An 8539-nucleotide genomic window follows, 5' to 3' on the forward strand; every position below is an offset into this window, starting at 1 on the left:
TTTATCACAATAAAGTATCACAAGTTTAGTGATTTCCTCCTTCGTACCTTTTGAGTAGTTGTTTGATCCATAAAATATTTGCACAATTTACTACAGAAGCAACATATTCAATTTCAGTAGTATATTGAGATATGCATTTTTGTTTCTTGCTAGTCCATGTAACCAGTCTTTTTCCTAAGAAAAATGTCTCTCCACTAGTGCTCTTTCTATCATCAATATTTTCAGCCCAATCAGCATCACTGTAGGCTCTTAACTCAAATTTTTCATTTTTCTTATAGTATAGACCATAGTCTTCTATTCCTTTCAGATATCACATTATTCTCTTAACAACCATCAAATGATTCTCCCTAGGATTAGTAGAGAATCTTGCAACTATCCCAATAGATAATGCAATATCAGGTCTATTGTGTACTACACATTGTAATTTGCTAATCATAGACCTGTACAATATTTGACTCACCTCAGTTGAATCATCATTCTTTGACAATTTATGTCCTGTCACCATAGGTGTGCTTACTAGCTTGGAATCTTCCAATCTAGAATTTTTTAGTATCTTCTTTACATATTTTGACTGAGTGATGTATATACCATATTTCATCTGATGTACTTGCAAAACCATAAAGAACTTGATCTCTCCAAACATGGACATCTCAAATTCTTTCTTCATTTCAATTGCAAAAGATTTACATAAAGTATCTTGACCTTCAAATATGATATCATCAACAAAAAATTCAGATAGTAAAATACCTTTTTGTTTATTTTTCTTCAAGTGTAGATTTTTGTTATCATCAGTCCTCTCAAATCCAATCTTCACAAGATAATTGGTAAGCTTTTCATACCATGCTCTTAGTGTTTGCTTCAAACCATATAAAGCTTTGTGTAGTCTACATACCATGCTTTTATTTTTAGCATTAACAAATCCTTTTCACTAATCTATATAAATGCCTTCTTCCAATATATCATTTGGAAATGTAGATCTAACATCCATTTGATAAACTTTGAAGCCATTGTACGCAGAGTAATCAAGTAGAGCTTTTACTCCTTCTAATCTTGCAACAGGAGTGAATAATTCTCCAAATTCTATCCCTCCTTGTGCATACCCCTTGCAAACTAATCTTGCCTTATTCCTTGTGACTTCACCATTTTCATCTAACTTTTTTCTATATATGCACTTGGTGCCAATCACATTTTTATCTTTTGGTCTAGGAACTAGAGTCCATGTCTTATTTTTCTCAATCTATTCAATCTCTTATTTCATGGCTTTACTCTAGTCCACATATTCTAAGGCATATTTCACTATTATAATTTCATACATGATAAGAAAACATGTATCATTTCTCAACCTATTTCTTGTCATTGGTCATGCATTTTTATCTTGAATAGTTTCTACAACAGGGTGATGTCTCTTGACATACTTTAACAATCTCAATTCCACTTTGTTTTCCTTATTTGATCTATCAACTTTTGAATCACTATGTAATTCTCTATAAATTAATTCAAAATCTCTTTCATGTACACTAATCTCAGAATAAAAATATACCTAATCTCAAAATCAGAATGTACCTCACCTTCATTCTATAACTCAGCACTTCATTGTACCTTAGTTCCTGAATACAACTCACCATTCATTATATGTGACTTGACAGTCACTGAAACTTTTTGTTGATTTGCAACTTAAGTTACATCATCTTTATTAGTAGTCATGCCTTTATAAAAGTATATAAATGATTTGGATTCATCCATTTCCTTCGTAGGTTCAACCTCATGTACTTCTGTATATTCATCAAATTTCACATTTGTACATTCCACAACTTTTTTAGTGTTAGTATTTATATACTTATAAGATTTACTTCTTGTGAAATAGACAAGGAATATACCTTCTTCACTTTTTGCATCTAATTTACCATTTCTCAAATCTTTGAGAATAAAGCACTTGCTTCGAAACACCTTATAATATTTTACATTGGGTGAGTATACATACCATAGTTCAAAAGGTGTTGAATGAGCATCTTTCTTAACTTGCACATGGTTCAAGGTATAGATAGTTGTACTTATAACCTCTCTCCAGTATTTCAAAGAAACATTTTTCTCCATCATTAGTGTCCTAGCACAGTCCATTATAGATCTGTTCCTCCTTCTACTAATTCCATTTTGTGGAGTAGTTCTAGAGGCAGTTGTCTATCTTTTTACTCCTTTTTCATTGTAAAACATCTCAAACTCATTTGATGTAAATTTTCCTCCTCTATCAGATCTCAAATATTTCAAAATTTTAGTTTTTTCCTTCTCAACTCTTGCTAGGTACCACTTAAATATTTGGAAAGCATTAGATTTTTATTTCAAAAACATAACTATCATCATCCTAGAATAATTATCAACAAATAGCATAATAAACTTATCACCTTTGTAGCTTTTCACATCAATTGGTCCAAACAAGTTAGTATGAAAAAACTTCAAAATCCCTTTAGAGGTGTGAGTCATACTCTTAAAACTAGACTTTGTCATTTTTACTAATTGATATTGTTTGCTAATTATATTGTCAAGCTTCTTCAAATTAGGAAAACCTCTCACACTTCTCATGTTACTGAAGGTAACCAAGTTATCAAAATTAGCATGACATAATATCTTGTGCCATAACCACACATCATCAAATTCTAAAAATAGATAAGAAGCATCATCCATATCACGATAAGAAACCTCTCACACTTCTCATGTTACTGAAGCTAACCAAGTTATCAAAATTAGCATGACATAACCTCTTCTGCCATAACCACACATCATCAAATTCTAAAACTAGATAAGAAGCATCATCCATATCAAGATAGAATAAATTACCTCTAGTTTGATCACCTTTTCCTATTAGATTTCCATTAGTATCGTATATCTTAGCAATCTTGTTCTCAAACTCAACCTTGCAACCTAAACTAATTAGTTGTGACACACTCAACAAATTATAGTTAAGTCCTTCAACATAATAAGCATTGTCACATAGAATATTTTTTTTGAGTTTGATAGAACCTTTTCCTTCTATCAAAAAGGGTGCATCATTATAAAACCTTACACTATTTCCATCATAATAATTCAAGGTAATGAACTTACTTTTATCTGTAGTCATGTGATGTGAACACCCACTAACAATGATCCATCTATCATTTTTTTTTAACACAAGATATTAGTGTAGTTTCCTTATCCTCATCAGAATCATTCATAATTGAAAGATGCACCACTTCATCATTTCAATCATCAGATCCATCGTTGGTTTCCTCTTCTATAATGTAACAAGACTTCTTTCCTTTTTCTTTGTAATCTTTGGTTTCCTCATCTCTTCTATTTTTGTACTTGTCTCAACCTCCATAGTTCTTCTCTTGACATCTAGTATCAATATGACCAACCTCATTGCAATTAAAATACATGATAGGTATCTTACCTTTGAATTTTCCTTTACCTCTATGAAATCTCCTTGCTAGAATGCATCAAGTTTTTCTACATCCTCCTCCTCTATGTCACTTTCACTAGAAACATCTTTTACCTTTTTCTTCTTCTTCTCATTAGGTTCCTTCAACAACATCTTAGCTTTGAAAGTAGATTCAACATTGTAATATTTGATGTTATCAAAATTAGATAGCTCAAAAGTAGTTAGCCTACCTACCAAACCTTCAAGAGTCAGATTTAAACCTAGTATACATCTCAATTCTTGTATTGCAGAAACTCTAGTAGTGTAGATGGGTAGTAGTTTTCTCAAAACTTTTCATAGTATAGTCTCATCATCTATCTTACTAGTAGATCCTCTTATGGCATTAACAACATCTTTTATCCTAGAGCAATATTGAGAAACATTCTCACCTTCTTGCATTCTCATATCATCGAGCTTACCTCTAAGACTTTCAAATTTGGCTCCCAATACATTTGCATCACTTCCATAGATGGTGTGAAGAGGATCTCATATCTTATTTTCACTATTACAACCCTTGATGTCATCAAACTTAGCATAGCTTAGGCTAGAGGAAATCTCCAACATTGTCTAGTTGTGCATGCAGTTAGCAGTTACGGCTCCAATAGGACCAACATACTTAATAGTGATAGTAGATTGTGCATGGTCTCCAAGACCTCCTAAGTGTGGCTTCATCAAACTTGTCCAAGTAGTAAAGTTATCTCTATTAAGCTTGGGTACCTCTCTTTTTAACATCTTGATCTTTTTCTTTTAGTACCTTCAATGTAGTCCTCTTAAGTAGATGGATCTAGTACCAATTGTTGGAATTCTTTGCAATAATTGAGGGGGGGGAGCGGGGGGGGGGGTTGAATCAATTATCCAAGGTCCAAATGTACGAATAAATTTGTTTATAGCTTAGTGAACCCATATCCATAAAACATATTCATCATGCATGCATCCATTAGATCATAAACTCACTTAAACATTGTAGGTTATTGTCAAATCAAATTTGTAGAAATATAAATATGTAACATAATAGATTTAATAACACATTTGACACAATGATTTTACATGAAACCCCAATTTGGAAAAAACAACTAGTAACATGATACTCATTCTCACTCTTCTGAAGTGTTGTCCTGTGAAAGGCCAACCCTATTAAAGGTTACAATACACATTGTTAAATGTGACTGGGTTAGAGGATTTGAATTACCCTCTTAGGAGTGATCCTTGTTAGAGGACTTTAGATCATTCACTTGGAATCTCACCAAATTAAAGGATTTACAAATGATTGTTAGGTCAACCTTAATCTAAAAGATCTAACCTAGAATGTTGCAATGATTAGAAAGTAATAGTAAGGTTTGATCTAATAACAACTTGCAACTCACTTGTTGATTATAAATCTCTATTTTAGTCCTCCATTATACTTGGCTTTCATACACTTCAAAACTAATAGCTTGTTCACCCATCAAGCATTCATACTCTTAGGCCTTCCTGCTTTTCTTCCCAACAACAATCTCTTCTATTTGGTCTCTGATAAAGCAATACCTTAGACCTCTTTTCTAACATAGGTTCTTCAATATTGATCAACCTTTCTTCTAACCAACCATTTTTATAAATATAAAATTAAGATCTTTTTTCATTCATCCTCTATCTTTCATTTTAGTGTTAGGTAGGATTAGGTAGGATTCAATGAATCTAACCACCTTTTCATTTTAGTCATTTCTAGAAACTTCTCCTCCTATCCTCTTTGAATTCACGTCAAAATTGGTTTATCATAAATTCTATGTCATCAACTCATCAAAGTTATCTTCCACATGCATCACAAAATTCAAGAAAATAAAATAGTCAGCTCAAATTTGTCAAATCCACAGTTTAACATGAATAATGGCACTTGACATCAATATCCTATCAATTGACTTCCATATTGTTCTTCCACTTGTCATCAACTAGATCATTCAGAAAATAATAAACTTTATTGGTGCTCAACATCAACTAAACTTTACTCTGCTTACACTGTATCACTTGACATACAGTAAAATTTGACTTTGCTTGGCTATATCTGATTTTTCGTTCGTCTTGCACTAAATTTTTTGTGCACCTATAGTCCACTTAGTGAACCTTGGGTGACTCAAATATTCTTACTTGTTCTTCTAGCCTTTTTCAGTGTCTCATACCTTTGCAACCTTGAGTACATAATCAATGCACTATAGCATCACTGTCTCAACTGATCTTTGTACTCCCTTTTTACATACTATAACTCAACCTTTTCTCTAGGTGCTTTTGTTATATCATTTGATCAAAACCTCCTCATCGATCAAATAAATGATAGTAATCAAATCATCTAAATAGTTGTCTTACCAGCAAGTAGCAATTTTGACATTAGTGACAACAATGGTTTAAACACATTTTGGTACTTGTATCAATCTATTTTCAACAAAAGAATGACTAAAATCAATTGACAACTCCTTCAAAATACTAATTCAAATGAAAAAACTAAAATCCAAGTATTTTCCAAGTGCAAATATAGCTAAAAAATACCTATTTATGAAAGTGATATGTACAATCCAAATGAGTGAAAAATGATTGCAAATTCAAAAAAAATTGCTCCTAAAAATATTATTGGATGTGGCCAAACATAGCTTTCAAAGTTACAAAAATTTGATTTATGATTTTTAGAAGCATAGATCCAAAATCAGATGCATCAATGTGTAGATGGTGAAATTATGCACCGAGACAAAAAAATTGCTCAAACAAAGGAGTCTAGATGAGGGAGATATCATTATTTGAAAATCTTCTCTAAAATTATTTTTTCTAAGTCACCATCACCACATCTCCAAAAATAAAATGGCTATATATTTAGCCTTTGAAGTCTTATTTTGATGAAAGAAAATTTGATTTAGGGGCTTTTATACCTCCTCTATATGATGCCAACCTATGATTTGCACCAACAAGATCCAATGTTAGCTTGAAAAAGAAGGTCACAAAATATGAATCTGAAAATACCCTCCAAATTGTGATATCCAAATCATGAAATGCTGCACCAAGAATGAGTCAAGCCAAGATTAAACTTCTTGAGAAGAAGTCTTCACACCATGAGAGCTCTAATACCATGTTAGAGTTTTAGGTAACTCTACAACACCCCTAGGAACAAATAAAAGACCAAGATAACTTCTAGAAGAGCTATGCAAGACAACTACATGAAGATGCAAGAATGATATTATTGATAAAGGTCTTGATTGAATCCAATGGAGTGATTTAAAAAGTACATAATGGGCCTTCTTATATAGGAGAGGTGATAAGAGACATAGATAAGAAGAAGATAAAATGTCACTTACACAAGGTAGAATCATATGTCCACCAAAGATGGATCATCCTCCATTATGCAATTAAGTATGTGAAATGAGGAGGATGATAATGTGATGATGTACTAAAGGTGGATTGACATAATGACTATGATCACCTATAGTGTAATTATCCTACACCATGTTCTTAATTAAGGTGCAAACTCCTAAGTTTCTTAATGACAAACTACTATGCAATGCATTATTCTAAGTAAGTTTAAGTAAGTGTAATCAGTGAATATTTAATTACACCAATAATATCACAAGATCCTAGTTGATTACCAGTTTCTATGTAGATGGTACCATACTTTTGTGTTAATAATTTTGTATGTATTCTTATAGTTTTATGTATACCTAAATTTGATGCAAGAGCATCCCAAACTTTCTTGCAATCCTACATGTTGGGGGTATTTGATTTAGACGTTGTGGACTCAGTCAAAAAATGAGTGGTGCTCATTCTCTATTGAGCATAGTTTATGCCTAGGAGCTCATCATTGTCCAAGAGCTTGGCATGGACTGGGAGCTCATCATGGTCTATGGATTTCAACAAGGTCTAGGAGCTTGGCAATGTTTGTGGTGCTTGACATGCACTGAGAGCTCGATAGTGCTTGTGAATTTACTGGTGCTTGGCTTGGTCTTGCTAACGCTTATCTTTGTCTTGGTTTCTATTTGTGTCAAGTTGTCTATGAGCTAACTTTTGGAATTTAATTTATGTGGGGGTATTTAATTTGTGTTATGACCAACTTGTGGTTCAACATATATTTAATGAAAGGGATTTAATTTAGTTTGTAATCAACTATGCCAACTTATGGCTTAGTTTGGTATAAATAAGAGGTTTTTTGGAGTCTTTAGGTATGATTATGGGGATTAAGTCATCCATCTTTGAGAAGAGGATGGAAATTTTGAAGAGCTAGTAGTTGTGGCTTGAGAACCAAAGGATTGCTTGGTGGACATGAGGGTACAAGTGTGATTTTTTCTTCATTTCTTATCTTGTTCTAGATTTTGACTAGCTAGGAATTAAGAGTGCAAGTTGGATCTTGTTTGATCTTGTAGAACTAATATTTTAATTGTTTTTTTGTATTTGGACCTAACCCAGATGGTCTTACACCCAAGTATATTGCATGTAATTAGTTATTTTATGAATAAAGAGTTGTGATTTGGTATGAAATCTTGCATTTTTGTTGCTTGTTGTTGTATTTATGTAGTGTAGTTATTTTATGGGTTTTGGACATCTCCTTTGGGGATCACCCTACCTTGCACTACATTAGGTGGTATCAAAGTGAAGTTGTTCTTGGGTGTGTAGATAGATCATCAAAGCCAAGGCAATTTGCACCAAGACTTGAAGTGAAGATTGATCTGGTAGAGTTGGGATCTATTGTTGAGGATTTGCAAAAAAATTGGAAGATGCCTCCAAGAAGATTGGACCCTAGAGTAATTGATGATCTTAGTGATGTTGTGGAAGAAAGGATCTCAGAGAAGATTCGAGCAAAATTCAGATTTGAGATTGCATTGATGATAAGTGATATGATTGCTGAAATTGTGAGTGCTTTAGGTGGTGTACCTAGTCATGTGGGTACTAAAGGTAGCTATGAGGAAGTTGATAAAGACTCTAAAGTTGTTGGATCTAGTGGTGAGCATAGAACTAATCATGTCGAGAGACCTATTATAACTAGGACTAGTTTTTTTTCTAGGCCTGGATCTCAGTTGAAGTTGAAGCATAAGATGGAGGTTTCTAATTTCTCAGGTACGTTGACTCCTGATGACCTAA

This window comes from Cupressus sempervirens, chromosome 7, assembly GCF_028749045.1.
Source record: "Cupressus sempervirens isolate cs-2001-9-10 chromosome 7, ASM2874904v1, whole genome shotgun sequence".
NCBI classification, from domain to species: Eukaryota; Viridiplantae; Streptophyta; class Pinopsida; order Cupressales; family Cupressaceae; genus Cupressus; species Cupressus sempervirens.